The 20,282-nt window shown below is 44.0% G+C and overlaps 1 pseudogene; it reads left to right on the top strand.

The window, feature by feature from the left end:
- The first annotated feature begins 19,028 nt into the window (after positions 1-19,028).
- Positions 19,029-19,958, top strand: LOC128574193 (BEN domain-containing protein 6-like; annotated as a pseudogene).
- The last annotated feature ends 324 nt before the right edge of the window (positions 19,959-20,282 follow it).

Below are 20,282 nucleotides of genomic sequence, written 5' to 3'. Positions count from 1 at the left end.
TTGCATCAGGCCAGAGTGCCATGGTGTCAGCCTAGCTCACAGCAACCTCAGACACCTGAGCTCCAAGCTATCCTCCTACCTCAGCCTCCCGAGTAGCTGGGACTATGAGCACCCACCATAATGTTTGGATAATTTTTCTAATTTTTAGTAGATACAGGGTCTCACTCTCAATTAGGCTGCACTCGAACACATGAGCTCAAGGGATCCTCCTACCCTGGACTCCCAGAGTGCTAGGATTACAGGTGGGAGCCACTGCACCTGTCCTTAAACAACTATTTTCAATAAGAATATAGTAATTTCTGCTATGAAATCCTCACTGCCAGCCTATTCTCTTAAATATATATATTTACTACATGATTAAATTAAATCATATCTATATGATTTTAATATAATGTTCTTATATTAAATATTTAATATTCTTTAATATTTTATATTTTTAAATATATTTATTCTTTATAATTCATCTGCTTATTTAATAGTTAAATGTTAATTTAATTCAGAATAAATTATCAAAAAATTCTGGATTAATGGCATTCAAACTAGTGTAGATGGTCTATATTTTCCTTTCCTTTCCTTTGAGCAACAACTTAAAGTTTAATTCTTCTCATGCTACTAAACCAACTTTTTCAAATCCTTTTCCTTTCTTTCTTTTTCTTTTTATTTTTTTTTGCATTTTTTTCTCCGGGGCTGGGTTTGAACCCACACCTCCAGCACCTAGGGCTGGCACTCTACTCCTTTGAGCCACAGGCGCCACCCAAATTTAGCCTTTTCCTGAAGGCTAAATAGTAATATTTCAGGCTTTGTAGGTCACATATGGTCTCTGTTGCATATTCTTGTCTTTCTTTTTCTTTTACAGACCCTTTCAAAATGTAAAAAGCATTCTTAACTTACAGGCTGTAAATAAAAACAGACTGTGGATTAGATTTGCTCTATGGGGTGTAGACTAAATATAAATATAAGCAGATGATATATAAAACTTATAAAACAAGGTTCAATGGGTGTCAATAATTGCTCAGATGTTATTACCACTTTTTCCTTATAAGCAAAGTTTTTTTCTATCCGTATTTTATCTATATGATTTTTAAAACTAAAAATGCACAGAGATGGGCTAGAGACGGGCTAAAACTCTACACGGATTTAGAGAACTGCAGCATTTTATTGATGAAAGAAGTTTTAGAGATTATCTAATTTGAACCCCTTATTCACTTTACAGATCATATCACTAAAAGCTCATAAATAAATATGATTAACTAACTAACTTACAAATACTGGAGGGATAGCAGGCCTTCAAATGAATCTTTATGTAATTCGGTCAAATGATTTTCACTGAGAATTCTGAAAAAAGATAAGGTTATTTGTTATTTCTTTTTTAAGATTTTATTATTGTTTCGGGTTAATCTGAGGGCACAAAGAAATAGGTTACAATGTTTGCATTAGTTAGGTAGAGTTCCTCTTATAATTGTGTACTGCCCCCAAGAAGTGTGCCATACACTCGAACATTGGGCCCATTGAGTGGGAGCACCTCCATCCTCCTCCTTCCCCTCTCCCTGCTCCCTCTTTCCCCTTCCCAGACCTTGAATTGATTTGAGTTTTTCTCTTATGTGGGAATGTATCAGATTATCTACTGGCCTCATGTTAGTATTGAGTACATTGGATTCTTGCTTCTCCACTCTGTGATACTTTACTAAGAAGAATGTGTTTCAATTCCATCCAGATTAATACAAAAGATGTAATGTCCCCATCTTTTTTAATGGCTGAATAGTATTCCATGGTATACATATGCCACAGTTTGGTATATCCATTCCTGGGTTGGTGGCATTTAGGTTGTTTCCACATTTTGCCAATTGTAAATTGAGCTGCGATAAACAACGTAGTACAAATGTCTTTATGATAGAATGATTTTTTTTCTTCTGGATACATGACTAATAGTGGGATTGAGGAATCAAATGGGAGATCTAATTTGAGTTCTTTGAGGATTCTCCATACTTCTTTCCAAAGAGGTAGAATTAGTTTGTAGTCCCACCAACAGTGTAAAGGAAGAGGTTATTTCTAAATAAAAATGCAAACTATTTGCCATATAGGACTAACTCCTATCTGTGGAGGAAACCTGGGTAATGGTGCCAATTGAATACACTAATTCTTATTTAATTTCAAGGTGGCAACATCTGCTTTGTTTTCATTCAAACCTTTTTCACATTTTCCTTTTTGTGTCCAAATCTCTACACACACACACACACCCCTACCCACTATCCCCACCAAATTGTATATTTAATGCCTACTCTCTAGATCACAAAATCCCTGTTAGAACCCAACACTGGTTCTAATCAAGACCAGCAGAACTGCCATTTCCTCATCTCTTTCCCCCCAATTTTTTTTTTTTTTGTTGTTGCTTTTTTTGAGACAGAGCCTCAAGCTGTCATCCTGGGTAGAGTGCTGTGGCGTCACAGCTCACAGCAACCTCCAACTCCTGGGCTTAAGAGATTCTCTTGCCTCAGTCTCCCAAGTAGCTGGGACTACAGGTGCCCGCCACAACTCCCAGTTATTTTTTGGTTGTAGTTGTCATTGTTGTTTGGCAGGCCCAGGCTGCATTTGAACCTGCCAGCTCTGGTGTATGTGTCTGGCGCCTTAGCCACTTGAGCTACAGGCACGGAGCCCCACAATGTTATTATTAAAGCACCACATGGACCTATGTCAGGTTACAAGTGAAGTCAGTAGGCTTTTCCTCCCATTTAAAAAATGTTTTTTTTTTTTTTTGAGAAATACAATGTGCATAAAATGCATATAACTTAAATGTTCCGTTTAAATAATTGTAAAGCAGGTACCCATGTAATATCATCATGTCAAGAAAGAGTACCATGAGCATCCAGAAGCTCGTGTGGCCCTTTCCAATCACAACCCTCTCTCTGACCTCTGAAGATAACCACTATATTAACTTTTATAGTAATTTACTTGTTTTCAAAATATAGTTTTACCTGTTATATGTCAGTCATACACAACATACTTTAGTTTTGCCTCTTCCTGAACTTTATATAAATGGAATCATATTACAAGGGGACAAACTTTAATGGAAAATAAAACGACATCTCTATTTTCAAAAATGAAAACTCAGAGATCACCTATACAAGTTGAACTGATGACACACAAACTACTACTGTATTTTTCCAAAATAACTTATGTATCTAAATTGACTGCTTTAATAAATTAATAAGAAAATGATAAAAACAATTCAAAAGGAAAATGGATAAAGGACAGAAAACTCAGAAGAAACACAAATGTTCACCAACTTTTAACAAATAAAGGTATTTAAATTCAAGAGTAATCAGAAAAATTCAAATTCAGACAGGACCCTTTTTGTTCACCCATCATATCAGCAAAGAGTTGGAGAATACTCAGTGGTAAAATGCTGTCATATTCTCTTGAGTATAGTATAAGTTGGCACAACTTTTTGAGGACAATTAAAATTTAATACCTACATTGTCTTCATATCAACCATTCCATTTCTAGATATCTGTTCTACAGAAATATTTGCCCAAGTTTACAAAGAAGCAGCAATGCACCTAACAAGAAAACTGGACATAGGAGGGTGTCGCCTGTGGCTCAGTGAGTAGGGTGCCAGCCCCATATACCGAGGGCGACAGGTTCGAGCCTGGCCCCCACCAAACTGCAACAAAAAATAGCAGGGCATTGTGGCGGGCGCCTATAGTCCCAGCTATTCAGGAGGCTGAGGCAAGAGAATTGCCTAAGCCCAGGAGTTGGAGGTTGCTGTGAGCTGTGATGTCAGGGCACTCTACCGGGGGTGACACAGTAAGACTCTGTCTCTAAAAAAAAAAAAAAAGAAAAGAAAACTGGACATAATCTAAACATCCATCCATAGGGGAATTATTAAATAATTCATGCCACATCCATAGTATGGAATCCATAATATGGAATGATGCAAGAGTTTAAATGAATAGGGTAACCCTCTAAGTGCTGTGAAAGAAAAATCTAACATGTATCATGAAGTGAAAGAATCAAGTTGTAAGATGTTACCATTTCTATAAAACAAAAAACGTAAGGCCACACAAAAAATTTCTTTTGCTATATGTAAATATGTATGTAGGCAAATACTTGGGAAAAGGTCTGGAAGGATATACACCAAACTTAGGAGTAGTGGTTACCTCAGGGACCAGGCATCAGGGCACAAGGAGGGTTTCCATTATACCTGTTATTTTGTTTTTATATATTAAGAGTATGATGTGTATTACTTACATAATAAAAAATACATTTAAATTGACTCTTTCTAAGAGAGCCCACCAAATTTAATTTTTAAATAATCATAGAATTATAATCAACAGACATTGATTTGAGATGTGGAGGAAGAAATACCTTTCCTTAAAAGTGCTGACCTCAAAATTCTGGACCAAGAAGGATCTTACAACGCAACTAAGTTTTTGTACTCATATCTGGAGAGAATATACTCACAATTTCTCAGTCCAACGGTATGATTTCCATACATTCTCATCAATGTAAGAAATAGCATTTCCTTGGAAATTTCTGTGAAGAAACACAGGAGATATTCAAATACAGAAAATACTTACAGTTTTCTCATTTCCAGAGCTATGAGCTTCCTAGTTTGCACAATTAATCAAGAAATAATGTGGGGATTCCTGGAGATTCCAGGTGTCTCTGCAGCAGCTTCTGTCACCCTGTGACCTGCAGGTACTGGGACATCTCGGGAGCTGGGAAATGATGCACAGCCAGAAAGAAGAAGGCGGAACCGAGGATTCTGAGCAGCGTTTGTCTCTGGAGTTGGGCTCTGAGCTACGGCCTCCTCTTCAGCTGTTCCCTTCCCTGGGGATCCTAAGTGTCTCTGCAGCAGCCTCTGTCACTCTGATTCTGCAGAGAATTGACCTGCAGGACACCGGGACATCCCGGAAGCTGGGACATGCCCAGAGCTGTCTGAGCAGCTGTCTGCCTGCAGCGCCCAGCATCCCTCCCTCGTGGTGACATTCAAAAGGTCCTCAGGGAAGAATCCAAAGGAGTGTTGACATTCAAGGACATGTCTGTTGAATTCTCTATGGAAGAGTGGGCCTACTTGGACCCTGCTCAGCAGCATTTGTATGGGGAAGTCATGTTAGAGACCTACAGAAACCTGTTCTTCCTGGGTCTTACTGTCTCTAAGCCAGAACTCATCACCTGTCTGGAGCAAAGCAAAGAACCCTGGAAGGCGAAGACACACCAGACACTAGTCAAGCACCCAGCTCTATATACTCATTATACTGAAGACCGTTTTCAAGAGTGGGGCACAAATATTTTATTTCCAGAGATGATCCTGACCAGATATCAAAGCTATGGCTCCGAGAATTTAAACTTAACAAAATATTGGGAAAGTGTGTATAAGTGTGATGAGCAGAAAGTAAGTTACAGTGGACTTCACCAGTGATTAACAGCTACCTATGGCAAAGTATTCCAATGTAGTAACTCTTTGAACACCTTCAGACAATTGTTAAATCTCAATGGACAAATAATGATATATACCTTAGAGAAAACTTTTAATTGTAAAAGCTATAGGAAAGCCTCTAACTTCTGGTCACATGTTACAGAACATAAGATCACTCACATTGGAAAAAACAGTCCAAATGCAAAGAAGGTAGCCAAGTTTTTCAGTCTTGCTCAAGATTTGATACTGGAGAGAAACTAGACACGTGTGAAAATTATGGCAAATGTCTTAGCCACAGTTCAAAATATCGTAACCATGAGAATTTTGATACTGGAGGAAAAACCTACAACTAGAAGGAATGTGACAAACTTACCAAGCAACACTCACACGTTTCTGAACAAGAAAAAGAATTGATTCTGCAGAGAAACCTTTCAAATGTGAAGAATGTGGCATAACCTTTAACCAGCACTCTCTCCTCTATAGACATCAAAGAATTCATTCTGGAGATAAACCCTACAAATGTCAGGAATGTGGCAAAGCCTTTAACAAGTACTCAAACCTTTCTGTACATCAAAGAATTCATTCTGAAGAGAAACCCTATGGATGTGAAGAATGTGGCAAAGCCTTTAAACACCACTCACACCTTTCTAGACATCAAAGAATTCACTCTGGAGAGAAACCCTACAAAGGTCAAGAATGTGGAAAATCCTTTAAGTACTACACAAGCTTTTCTAGACATCAAAGAATTCACTCTGGAGGGAAACCCTACAAATGTCAAGAGTGTGGCAAAGCCTTTAACTTTGACTCAAACCTTTCTGTACTTCAAAGAATTTACTTTGGACATAAAACTTACAAATTTAGAGAATGCACTAAAGCCTTTTTCCTTAGTTAAACTCATAGTGAACATAACAGAATTTCTTGTGCAGAGAAACTCCACAAATGTGAAGAAGGGGGCAAGGCATTTACACTGTACTCAACCCTTTCTGTTCATCAAAGTAGTCATTCTTGAAAGAAACTACAGTGGTCAAAATGTGGCATAGACTTTCATTGGTTTGTGAACATTACTAGACATTGAAGAATTTATTCTGGAGAAAAACCTTTTAAATATGGACAGTGTGGCAAACTCTAACTCAAATTCAATCCTCACTGTACATAGAGGAAATCACACAGAGAGAAACCCTCCATTTGAAGACGGCGGCAGTGCCTTGACCTGGTGTTGATAGCATGCTAAGCATAGAAGAATTCAAACTGGAGAGTAATCCTACAAATGTGAACAGTGTGGCAATGACCTTAACCAGAGCTCAAACCTTAACATACGAACATTCATATTGGAGAGAAATCTTCCAAATATCGATAATGTGGCAAAGGTTTTCAGTGGTCCTCAGTCTTATTAAACATCAGAGAAACCATAGGAGGGAAAATGGAAACGATGTGAAGATGTGGCAGAGCCTCATGCCAGTATGCACTGTTTTCTGTACACAATAGAATTGATGTGGAAGAGAAAGTCTAAAAAGAAAAAGAAAGAAAGAAAGAATGTGGGGCTATGGGCTCAAATTATAAGGCATCTCCTCAGAAGCTTAACTTCCTGTCTGTCCAATCTCTTGGAAGATAATATCAGTTATGAATGAATAAATGGATAAAATCACTTATGTGTCTAAATTATCATATATCAACTGTTGCTCTTCGCAGATGATATGATTGTATATCTGGAAAACACCAGGGATTCTACTACAAAACTCTTAGAAGTGATCAAGGAATACAGCAGTGTCTCAGGTTACAAAATCAATATTGATAAATCGGTAGCCTTTATATATACCTACAGTAGTCAAGCTGAAAAAACCGTTAAGGTCTATATTCCATTCACAGTACTGCCAAAGAAGATGAAATATTTGGGAGTTTATCTAACAAAGGATGTGAAAGATCTCTACAAAGAGAACTATGAAACTCTAAGAAAATAAATAGCTGAAAATGTTAACAAATGGAAAAACATACCATGCTCATGGCTGCGAAGAATCAACATTGTTAAAATGTCCATACTACCCAAAGCAAAATACAATTTTAATGCAATCCCTATTAAGGCTCCACTGTCATACTTTAAAGATCTTGAAAAAATAATACTTCATTTTATATTGGATGAGAAAAAACCTCGAATAGCCAAGCCATTACTCAGAAATAAAAACACAGCAGGAGGAATCACTCTACCAGACCTGAGACTTTACTATAAATCGATAGTGATCAAAACAGCATGGTACTGGCACAAAAGCAGATTAGTAGATGTCTGGAACAGAATAGAGAACCAAGAGATGGGTCCAGCTTCTTACCGTTATTTGATCTTTGACAAGCCAATTAAAAATATTCAGTGGGGAAAAGATTCCCTATTTAACAAATGGTGCTGGGTGAACTGGCTGGCAACCTGTAGAAGACTAAAACTGGACCCACACCTTTCACCATTAACTAAGATAGACTCTCACTGGATTAAAGATTTAAACTTAAGACATGAAACTATAAAAATACTAGAAGAGAGTGCAGGGAAAACCCATGAAGAAATAAAAAATAATAAATTATCATATATCATATATATACATGCACACATATACATATACACATATATACACACATGTACTTCCATGACTTTTTTAAAAAAAGTGTAAATATATCCATGAATGACATGTTTGAAAGCAAACTGTTAAATGCCTTACGATCAGTTTCAGCTCTGTGGATAACTTTAAATCTTTACCTTTAACACTGTTCCCTATTCCTCAGCAACAATTTTTTTTTTTTTTTGAGGCAGTATCTCACTATGTTGGGTAGAGTGCTGTGGCATCACAGCTCACAGCAACCTCAAACTCTTGGGTTTAAGCAATTCTCTTGCCTTAGTCTCCCGTGTAGCTGTGGCTACAGGCACCCATAACAACGCCTGGCTATTTTTTGGTTGCAGTTATCGTTGTTTAGCTGGCCCGGTTAGGAATCGAACCTGCCAGCCCGGATGTATGTGACCAGGGCCCTACTCACTGAGCTACAGGCGCCGCCCCTCAGCAATAATTTTACCTATTTACTTTATAGGTGTATTTTTCCCAGTTGGGGGCAGGGGTAGAAATAAGACAGTCATCTGCCTAATGCACATTTCCATTTAACCAGAAGCTTTCTGGTTGTTTAATGCTCAGAAATTTAAAAAAATGCCCAAACTGATCTTCTCTCCCTCAAATTGGCTCTGACTGCTGCACTTGTTATATACCACCATCATTATCTTTTTTTTTTATTATTAAATCATAGCTGTGTACATTAATGCGATTATGGGGCACCATACACTGGTTTTATAGACCGTTTGACACATTTTCATCACATTGGTCAACATAGCCTTCCTGGCATTTTCTTAGTTATTGTGCTAAGACATTTACATTCTACATTTACTAAATTTCACATATACCCTTGTAAGATGCACCGCAGGTGTAATCCCACCAATCACCCTCCCTCTGCCCAACTCCCCCCTCCCTTCCCTCCCTTTCCCCCTTCCCTCTATTCTTGGGTTATAGCTTTCATGTGAAAGCCATAAATTAGTTTCATAGTAGGGCTGAGTACATTGGATACTTTTTCTTCCATTCTTGAGATACTTTACTAAGAAGAACATTTTCCAGCTCCATCCATGTAAACATGAAAGAGGTAAAGTCTCCATCTTTCTTTAAGGCTGCATAGTATTCCACCCCCATCATTATCTTCATCATGCAGGACAGAAACCATGGAGTCACATTTGATTTCTCCCTTCCCTATACACATCCTCTCCCAACTCATTAGTTGGTCACTAAATCCTGTCCTTCCTTTGTAGTATCCCCAGGACTTTATTCCCACTTCTATCACAAGCACTCAGCTTTAGTCCTTTCTCACTTTACTTCTAAATTTTGCTAGACAAGTTTTCCATTTGGTCTCCCTGAGTTACGCTTCCCCCTCTAGAGCATGCTATGTATGGATTCTAAAATAATCCTTTTGTCTTTTATTTTTTTTTGTAGAGACAGAGTCTCACTTTGTGGCCCTCAGTAGAGTGCCGTGGCCTCACGCAGCTCACAGCAACCTCCAACTCCTGGGCTTAAGTGATTCTCTTGCCTCAGCCTCCCATGTAGCTGGGACTACAGGCGCCCGCCACAATGCCCGGCTATTTTTTGGTTGCAGTTTGGCCGGGGCCGGGCTTGAACCCGCCACCCTCAGTATATGGGGCTGGCGCCCTACCGACTGAGCCACAGGCGCTTAATCATTTCTTTCTCTTGCTTAAAAACTTTCCATGGCTCTCCATACCTCATTGCATATAACTTTCAAACTCCCATATCTGATGTTCAAGGTTTTTCATAATCACGTTTTCCATTGCTTCCTAACCCAATTCTTGGAAGCAAGACTGGTCTTCTAAATCCCCATCCTTCCTGCAGCCATGCCGTTGCCTAGGCTTTCCTCCCAATGTTTCTCTTTAACAGATTATAGATGCTTTTTAAGCCCCAGGCAAAGTTTCAGCTTATCCAGGGAGCTTTCCCTGACCTCCACACCTCAATGATTATAGATTCTGGTGAATTACAGCATCTATGGTCTCTATATCTCTTTAGTACTTAATTAAAAACCACCTCCCTTTTGATGCCTATTTCTTTTCTTCCTACCTATCATTTTCATATTCTAGAGATAATGTCATACTCTGCCCTGAGTTGGGCACAAAATGGGCACTACATACAGGAAACCAGGTACAAAGATGAGGCCTGGACATAATTAAAGGACTGAATAATGATAATAATAGTTAACAGTCATATATATGCTAGGCACTGATATACATGTAAGTATTACATGTACTCCCACCCCTAAATCTCACAACGATCCTATGAAATGGTAAGTATCACAATCCCCATTTTAAAGATGAGGAAATTGAGCCACAGAGTGGAATGACTTGCCCAAGGTCACAAAACTAATAAATGACAGACCTGGGTTGTTGTTTTTTTTGGCCGGGGCTGGCTTTGAACTTGCCACCCTTGGTATATGAGGCTGGCACCCTACTCCTTGAGCCACAGGTGCCACCCAGAGGAATATGCTTCTGTGAAGAGAGTGAAGCAAACTCAGAAGAGTAGAGGGTAAGCAATGATATGATGGGACTAAAGAGAAATGGATAAAGAAAAAAAGAGTCGTCACAGGTAAAAGTTTGGAGAAGGGGCACAATAGTACAAAGGAGAATGAGGATAAGGAAAATCTGACAAGTAAAAGGTAAAAGCAGAAAGTCAACCAATGAAGAAAGCCCACAAGTGTCTCAAGGAAAAGGCTGCCATGTGAGGCAGGATGCAGAGAACGAATGAGGATAAGTGACTTACAAGACGGTGAAGGTACCATTATAGGCTTCAGGCTCCTGCACAGGCACTCGGCGGAGTCTCTTCTCTGGGCTGAGACCAACACACGACAGTGTCTCATCTCTGCAGGTACAGAGCTCACATATGCTTGTGTTCATGTCGGTGTTGATATTGGCAATCTCTTGTTCCATATTGTAATTTGGCAACGAATTTTGAGTTACGGTAATGTCCGAGTCGGATATTTGAATTGTAACTTCAGTCGGGATTGGAGGCTGAGTCTGAATCTGGTCTGGATGGGGAGCTGCCATCGTTTCCAGAGCCACAGGATGTTCAACCTCTGATGTAGTTGCTGAAGTTACAACAAATTCCAGGCTCAAAGGTAAAACTGTGATCGTGACACCAGGGGATGTTGTATGCTGGGCTTGATCCTGACCCGGTGTTGGAACTGTTATTTCATAATAGGCTGGAGCTACTACATCCCTTGGTACCTCTAGAGGTTGAGTTGGAGTCGCTTGCATGGTTGGAGAAGGTTTAACCTCTCTAGTTTGTTCCGAAGTCATGGTAAGTTCCTGGTCCAAAAGCTTAACTGTGACCTCAGCTGGGTTTGTCTGCTGAGTCTCCATCTGGTCTAGATGTGGAAGTGTCACATCAAGATGCTGAAGTGTCACCTCAGGATGCGGAACTGTGACTTCAGGATGTGGAAGTGTCGCCGCAATCTCAAGATGTGGAAGTGTCACCTCAGGATGCGACAGTGTCACCTCAGGATGCGGAAGTGTCACCTCAGGATGCGGAAGTGTCCCCTCAGGATGTGGAAGTGTCACCTCAGGATGTGGAAGTGTCACCTCAGGATGCTCTGAAGAAGAATCTGTGCTTGTTAGGACTGTAGAAGGTTCAGCCTCTGTAGTGGACACTGGAGTTATGGAAAGCCCCGTAACTATGGGCGATGTTGAATGCTGAGCTTCATCCTGACCTGGTGTTGAAAGTGTCACCTCTTGATATACTGGGGGTCGAATTACAACTTCCTTAGGTGGCTCTGGAGGCTGAGTTGGGGTCTCTGGCATGTTTGGAGGTTTAACCTCCATGGTGTGTTCTGGAGTTACAGTAGATTCCTGGTCCAAAGGTTTAGTTGTGACCTCGGTCATGTTTGGCTGCCAAGTCTGAATTTGGTCTGGATGTGGAGGCGTCACCTCAGGAAGCTTTAAAGAAGGAGCAGTACTTATCTGAGCTGTAGAAGGTTCAACCTCTGTAGTGGACACTGGTGTTATGAGAAGCCTCAGTTCCAAATTTTTACCTGAGGCACTGGGAGATGTTGAATGTTGAGCTTGATCCTGACCTTGGTTTGGAGGTGTCACCTCTTGATATACTGGTAGTTGTACTACAAGTTCCTTAGGTGGCTCTGGAGGCTGAGTTGGGGTCGTCTGCACAGATGGAGAAGGTTCAACCTCTGTATTGGACCCTGGAGGTGAGGTTGGTTCCACAACATAAGATGGAACTGGACCTTCAGTCACTTTTGTATTCTGAACCTGAACCTGGTTGGGAAGTGGAAAGGTCACCTCAGGGAACTTAGGAGGAGGTGGAGTCTCCGTCAGGGTTATGGGATGTTCGACTTCCACAGTGGGTTCTGTAGTTATGGAAAATATTGGGCCTAAAGTCGGAAGTGTGATAATGGGTAATACTGGAGGCTGAGCTTGATCCTGACTTTGTGTTGGAAGTGTCACCTCTATGTGTACTGGGGGTTGAGCTACAACTTCCTTAGGTGGCTCTGGAGGTTGAGATGTGGTTTCCTGCATGATTGGAGAAAGTTCAATGTCCGTAGTGGGTTCTGGAGTTATGGAAAGCTCCAGGTCCACAGGCTGAAGTGGATTTGGATTTTCAGCCTGAACCTGATTGGGATGTGCAAGTGTCACCTCAGGGAGCCTTGGAGGAACTGTAGTCATTGGAGCTGTAGAATATTCAGCCTCCACAGTCGGTTCTGGAGTTACAGTAATTCCCAGGTCCAAAGATTGAAATGTTTCACTGGGTGATGTTGGATACTGAGCTTGATCCTGACCTTGTGTTGGAACTGTTACCTCCTGATATATTACAGTTTGAGCTACAATTTCCTTAGGTTGCTCTGGAGGTTGAGATGGGGTCTCTTGAATGAATGAAGAATGTTCAACCTCTGTAATGGGTTCTGGAGTTACAGTAAGACCCAGGTCCGCAGACTGAAGTGGGACACTGGGCAATGCTGGATAGTGAGCTTGGTCCTGACCTGATGTTGGAACTGTCACCTCCTGATACATTACAGTTTGAGCTACAACAACTTCCTTTGGTGGCTCTGCAGGTTGAGGTGGAGTCTCTTGCATGAATGACGAATGCTCAACCTCTGTAGTAGGTTCTGGAGTTACAGTAAGTCCCAGGTCCCCAGACTGAAGTGGGACACTGGGCAATGCTAGATAGTGAGCTTGATCCTGACCTGGTGTCATAACTGTCACCTCCTGATATATTTGGGGTTGACCTACAATAACTTCCTTCGGTGGCTCTGGAGGTTGCGGTGGGGTCTCCTGTATGAATGAAGAATGTTCAACCTCTGTAGTAGGTTCTGGAGTTACAGTAAGCCCCATGTCCGCAGACTGAAGTGGGACAGTGGGCAATGCTGGATAGTGAGCTTGATCCTGACCTGGTGTTATGACTGTCACCGCCTGATATAGTTGGGGTTGAGCCACAACTTCCTTAGGTAGCTCTGGAGGTTGAGGTGGCGTCTCCTGCATGAATGAAGAATGTTCAACCCCTGTGGTGACTTCTGGAGTTATGGTAATCCCAAGGTCCAAAGGTTGAAGTGTGACCCTGGGCAATGCTGGATAGTGAGCTTGATCTAGACCTGGTATTGGAACCATCATCTCATAATTCATTGGAGGTTGAGCCATAACCTCCTTAGGGAGCTCTAGAGGCTGAGCTGGAGACTCCTGCTCTGTTGGAAAAGGTCTGACCTCTTCAGTGGACTTCGGAGGACGACCTAAGGCTTCCTGATAGCTCCCAGATGGTCCAACTTCCTTAAGGGGCTCTGGTGCCTCAGCTGGGGCCTCCTGTTGGACTGAAGAAAGTTCTAGCTCCTTAGGGGGATCTGGAGTCTGAGCCACAGCCTCTTGCTGGACTAGAGAAGATGCAAACACTTCAGGGGGATCTGGAGGTAGGGAAAGGGGATCAGACTGGGTTGGCAAAAATTCACCCTGTTCAGTGGGAACTGCAGGCAGAGTGGCATCCTCCCACTGCGTTGAGGAAGATTCGCCTTTAGAAGTGGGCTCTGTAGATACAGTAACCTCCAAATCCACATGTTTAACTGTGGTGGCAGGCAATGTTGAAAGACTTCTGAAAATTGTAGACAGATCTAGAGGTGAAAATACCTCATCTGACAATGAATGTTCAGCCATTGTAGAGAATCCTGGAGGCTTAGGTGTGTGGAACAGTGAAGGTTCAACACTCGCAGTGGGTTGTTGAGAAATTGGTGATATTCCTTGCTGGCCTGAAGATGGTTCCTCAGGAAGCTCCTCAGGCTGAATTGGGACTCCTTGATGGATTGGAGAATGTTCATCCTTTCCAGGGACATTTGGCTGCTGTTGGCCTTTCAAAGGTTCAAACTGCTGAGGGGGCACTGGAGCCTCCAGTTGGGATGAAATGTCAACCTCATTAGTGACTTCTGGAGTCGGGGTAACCACATGATCTGAAGGTTCAACCTCTTCAGAAGGTTCTAGAGACAGAGGTGGGGCCTCTTGCTGGGTTACAGAAGGTTCCATATCACTGATTGGCACTGAGAGCTGATCTGTAGCCTCTGCAGTAGGCTCTCCTGATATGGTGACCTGCACATCTGCAGGCCTAACAATGTCATTGGGCAAGTTTGAATGTTGAGTTTGATGGTGCTCTGGAGGTGAAACTGTTACTTCATGATGTTCTGGAGATAGGGTTGATTGCTCCTGCTGGGTTAGAGAAGCTTCTACCTCCTTGGGATACTCTGGAGGTGAAGCCTCTGGCTGGGTTTGAGAAGATTCAGCCACACTGGTATGCTCTGAAGTTATGGTAACCTCCACATCTGGAGGTTTAATGGTCACCTCATGATTTGGTGAAGTTTGAGTTATACTTTCCATAGGGGGTTCTGGAGTTTGAGCTGTTGCCACCTGCTGGATTTGAGAAGGTTCGAGCTCCCCAGGAGACACAAAAGGCTGAGGTGGCTGCTCCTGCTCGCTGAGGGAAGGTGCAGCCTCCCCAGGAAAGCCTGGAGACTCGGCTGAGGTCTCTTCCTGGGTGGCAGAAGGTTTCACCTCCTCAGGATGCTCTGGAGGCTGAGTTGGGGTCTCCTGCTGGGTTGAAGAAGATTCAGCCTCTTTGGTAGGCTCTGAAGTTATGGTAACCTCCACATCTGAAGGTTTACCTATAACATTGGGGAAGTAATAATGATGAGGTTGATTCTCACCTGGAGTTTGAACTGTCACCTCATGATTAGGTGGAGTTTGAGCTATATTCTCCATGGTGGTCTCTGGAGCTTGAGTTGTGGCCTCCTGCTGGGCTGTAGAAGATTCAGCCACACTGGTAGGCTCTGAAGTTATGGTAACCTCCACATCTGGAGGTTTACCACTCACCTCGTGATTAGGTGGAGTTTGATCTATATTCTCCATAGGGGACTCTGTAGCTTGAGCTGTGACCTCCTGCTGGATTTGAGAAGGTTCAATCTCTCCAGGAGACACAAAAGGCTGAAGTGGCTGCTCCTGCTCACTGGTGGGAGGTCCAGGCCCCACAGAGAAGCCTGGAGACTCAGCTGGGGTCCCCTCCTGGGTGGCAGAAGGTTTTACCTCAGGATGCTCTGGAGGCTGAGTTGGGGTCTCCTGCTGGGTTAAAGAAGATTCAGCCTCTTTGGTAGGCTCTGAAGTTATGGTAACCTCCACATCTGGAGGTTTAACTGTAACATTGGGCAAGTAATAAAGATGAGGTTGATCCTCACCTGGAGGTTGAACTGTCACCTCATGATTAGGTGGAGTTTGAGCTATATTCTCCATGGGGGACTCTGGAGCTTGAGCTGTGACCTCCTGCTGGATTTGAGAAGGTTCAGTCTCCCCAGGAGACACAAAAGGCTGAGGTGGCTGCTCCTGCTCACTGGGGGAAGGCTCAGCCTCCCCAGGAAAGCTTGGGGACTCAGTTGGGGTCTCCTCCTGGATGGCAGGTGGTTTCTCCTCCTCAGGATGCTCTGGAGGCTGAGTTGGAGTCTCCTGCTGGGCTGAAGAAGATTCAGCCTCCGTCACAGGCTCTGAAGTTATGGTAACCTCCACATCCGGAGGTTTACCTGTCACCTCATGATTAGGTAGAGTTTGAGTTATACTCTCCATAGGGGAATCTGGAGTTTGAACTGTGGCCTCCTGCTGTATTTGAGAAGGTTCAATCTCCCCCGAAGACACAAAAGGCTGAGGTGGCTGCTCTTCCTCACTGGGGGAAGGTCCAGCCTCTGCAGGAAAGCCTGGAGACTCAGTTGGCTTCTCCTCCTGGGTGGCAAAAGGTTTCACCTCCTCAGGATGCTCTGGAGGCTGAGTTGGGGTCTCCTCCTGGGTGGCAGAAGGTTTCGCCTCCTCAGGATGTTCTAGAGGCCGAGTTGGGGTCTCCTCCTGGGTGGCAGAAGGTTTCACCTCCTCAGGATGCTCTGGAGGCTGAGTTGGGTTCTCCTCCTGGGTGGCAGAAGGTTTCACCTCCTCAGGATGCTCTGGAGGCTGAGTTGGGTTCTCCTGGGTGGCAGAAGGTTTCGCCTTCTCAGGATGCTCTGGAGGCTGAGTTGGGATCTCCTGCTGGGTTAAAGAAGATTCAGCCTCTTTGGTAGGCTCTGAAGTTATGGTAACCTCCACATCTGGAGGTTTAACTGTAACATTGGGCAAGTAATAAAAATGAGGTTGATCCTCACCTGGAGGTTGAACTGTCACCTCATGATTAGGTGGAATTTGAGCTATATTCTCCATGGGGGACTCTGGAGCTTGAGCTGTGACCTCCTGCTGGATTTGAGAAGGTTCAGCCTCCCCAGGAGACACAAAAGGCTGAGGTGGCTGCTCCTGCTCACTAACGGAAGGCTCAGCCTCCAGAGGAAGGCCTGGAGGCTGAGCTGGGGTTCCCTGCTGTGTCGCAGAAGGTTCAACCTCCTCAGGGTGCTCTAGATTTTGAGCTGGGCCTTCTTGTTGGGTTGGGGACAGTCCAACCTCCTCAAAAGGTGAGACCTCTTGTTGGGTTGAGGAAAGTTCCACCTCTTCAGGGCGCTCTGGAGGCTGAGCTGGGGCCTGCTGCTGGCTTAAAGTAGGTTCAATGTTGTTACTTGGCTCTGAAGTTAGTGTAAGCTCCAGATCTACAGGTTTAACTGTGACTTTGGGCAAGACTGAATGATAAATTTCAGCCCGAGTTGGAGATGGAACATTTACCTCATGATGTATCACTGGCTGAGACACATGCTCTTCAGTATTAGTTGCCTGCTGAGCTGAGGCCTCCTGCTCTGTTAAAGAAGGTTCTACCTGCTCAAAAGGCTGTGGGGCCTGCTGCTCAGTTAAAGGTTCTACTTCCTCAGGGTACTCTTCTAGGGTTTCTTGATGGAGTAAAGAGGATGGGATCTTCTCAGGGGTCTCTGGATTTCGACTTTCATCTTTTACATTGAACTGAGAAAGTTCACCTTGTGCAGGGGTGTCTTGAGCCACCTCTGGGTTTCTCGCAAATCCCAGAGGTATGCTGCCAGGGTAAAGTAAATCCATACTTTGATCTGTATAATCGTCATTCTGCAGAATTTGTTTGTAAGACTGAGATTTTGATTCAAATTGGTCTAGAGCTCCAACAACAACTTTAGTGAGCTGTGGATGTTGAGCTAGATCTTCCTTTAGGTTCTTTGGTGAAACAATGAATGTTGTTGGTTTTGAACTGTGACTATCTAGAGGTGGAACAAGTATTTTAAATGCCTGGTGACCTGTAACCTCATCTGGACTTACAGTTTGAATCTTCCTTATGAGTTGAGGACGCAGGACTTGATTCTGATCCCAGCCGGGCATTGGAACCACCTCTGGAAGCCTTCGTCGTCTCCTTAGCTTATTCCTCAGAAGCCGACGACGTAGAATAGTAAGCCTATCTGGCCCTTGAAGTAGCTCTTGAGCTGAATCCCTGTCCAGGAATGGAGCCAAATTCTCAGGCAACTCCTGAGGTGAAGCCAACAAGTGGGAAGGAGCAGAAGACCCCAGGTAATCAAAGTCCCCAGGATCTGCTGGGGGTGTAGGCACATGAGGGGATTCGGGTGAGAGATCGGAAGAGAGGGAAGACCAGGGCTCTTTCGGCCCTGGAGATTCGGAGGTAGGCTGGACCGTGTCCCGGGGCCACCTCCAAACAGGAGCTGCCTGTATCAGCAGCCACAACAATTGCACCGTGAGAAGGACCCGTGGGGTCCACAGTCGCAGTAGGGACATAATGTCCAGAGGCTCCGGCGCCAATGAGAGCCGGAACTCTTATGGCAGCTCCGCAGCGCGAGCACCCACGGCAACTGCGTGCCCCGCCCCCACCCTTTATCTACGACAACCTTTGTTTACGCAGCAACATTTATTAAGCTCGGGCTGGCTCCATGCCACCAGGGTGAGCTTTTGCCCACAGTCCCTGAGCCCAAACCCCTCCCCACAGAGATACAACTGTCTCACACCAGAACATCCCTCCCGCCCTTAGCAGAGCAAGATTTCGGCCACAGACTAGGGTAGCCCCAGGACTCCAGCAGCCCATTATGGTAGGGGCGCCGGAGCTTCCCAAGGACGTCACAGGGCCTTGCCTCTTGGCACATTCAGAAGTGCTAGCTCGGTTCTGGCAGCCTGAACTCGTCTTCCTCCAATCTGAAATCCCAGAGATATTCTTCTTCCCCCCCGCAGTACTGCTTCCAAGAAACACAATTGACCTGCAAAACGATCACCAGTTGGACACCAGGGCCGGGAGGCTGCTGTGGGGTGCGTGGACATGGCTGCGGCAGCTGCGGCGGCGGCGGGCTGCGCTCTGGCTTGAGAGCCCAGCGCCCAGCGCCCTCCCGCGGGGCTGCCGGCCTGTCTGCACTGTCCTCAGATGCACTGGCCAGGCACCTCTTCGCTTCGCGGACACCTGGGGCTTCCGCCTGTCCAGCCTTCCTAGGCCCAACTGCTGGGGAGTCCGGCGTCAGGGGGCGCCACAGAGCCGGGGGAACGGCGAGGCGCTGGCGGGAGCCTCCTGGCGGTGCTCCCCCTACCTCCCACCTCCCTGCACCAGCCCCGAGGCTGGGGCTTTGGAGCAGGCAGCCCGGGAAAACATTAACTTTTGGGCCACGTGCAGAATAGCATCATCTACATGGACATTCCTTCCTCCTACGATCTCAGAAAACCTTTGATAACAAATTGAGAAAATGCAGATGATCTTTCCAACAGATGAAATTGCCAATACTCAAGCTTTTAGAAAAGGAAAGAGGAAAAGGACAGAGACAATGAACTCAGAAAATGCAAATAATGACCTGGATAAAGGACAGAGAGACCCATATTCGGGAAATGCCTTTCTGCCCGGTGAGATCTCCAGTGAGGATGAAGAGCCCTTAGCAGAACTGTCTAAGGAGGAATTGTGCACCAAAATAAAAAGCCTGAAAGAAAAACTAACCAACACGAAAAGAAAACAGCGGACTTGGACAGTCTTTGGTCATGCTTCAAGTGTTACCACAGGCAGTCACCCAGTTTGAAGAGCTGGTTGGTATGGCAGAAGCCCTGCTTAAAGGTGGAGGAACCACGTCTACGTCTGCGTCCACCCTCTGGAGAGCAACAAACAACTCCTCCCCAGATTCATTTACTTCAACATGCAGTAACTCTAATGCTAATTGCAGTTCACCAGTTTCCTTGAAGGCTGAGGAAGAGCATCAGGCTGATAAGAAGCAGTTCAAAATTGAGAAATGGCAGATTGCCCGTTCTAATAAGAGCAAACCTCAGAAGTCTATTAATGACTTAATGCAAGTGCTATACACAAATGAATATATGGCCACACACAGCCTGACGGGAGCAAAATCCTGTACTTCAAGGGACAAAGCCGGAAAACCAGCTATGAATCAGAATGAAGTTCAAGAAATCATAGGAGTAACAAAACAATTATTTACCAATACAGATGATGTTTCAATTAGGAGAATGATAGGGCAAAAGCTAAACAACTGTACCAAGAAGCCAAATTTAAGCAAAAATCCTAACTCTCAGGATATTAACTAGATTATTTTGGTATTACAGGTATCTGTAACAAAGCTCCTTCAGTTCTAAATCTAGCATTGGATTTTGTGGAGAATCTGCAACCTTCCTGGCAGTGAGCAGAGACAGACATCTGCAATGACAAGCTGTAAGACATCGTATCATCACTGGGCTCCCTGAGGGACCAACAAGCTCGCTGAAGAAGCTGCATGTAGGTAGAATCCCTCCTAAATACCAGTGATGCATCAGACCAGAAAATTTCTCCCAATCAAATAAGCATGCAATATCATTTTTTGGAAATATGCATTTCCTGATCCCCCCATACTACTCTGTACAGCTAACTTAACT

The sequence above is a fragment of the Nycticebus coucang genome, chromosome 21 (genome assembly GCF_027406575.1).
Source record: "Nycticebus coucang isolate mNycCou1 chromosome 21, mNycCou1.pri, whole genome shotgun sequence".
NCBI lineage: Eukaryota > Metazoa > Chordata > Mammalia > Primates > Lorisidae > Nycticebus > Nycticebus coucang.
Note: the sequence above shows the minus strand (reverse complement) of the source record. Positions and strands in the feature narration are given on the sequence as shown.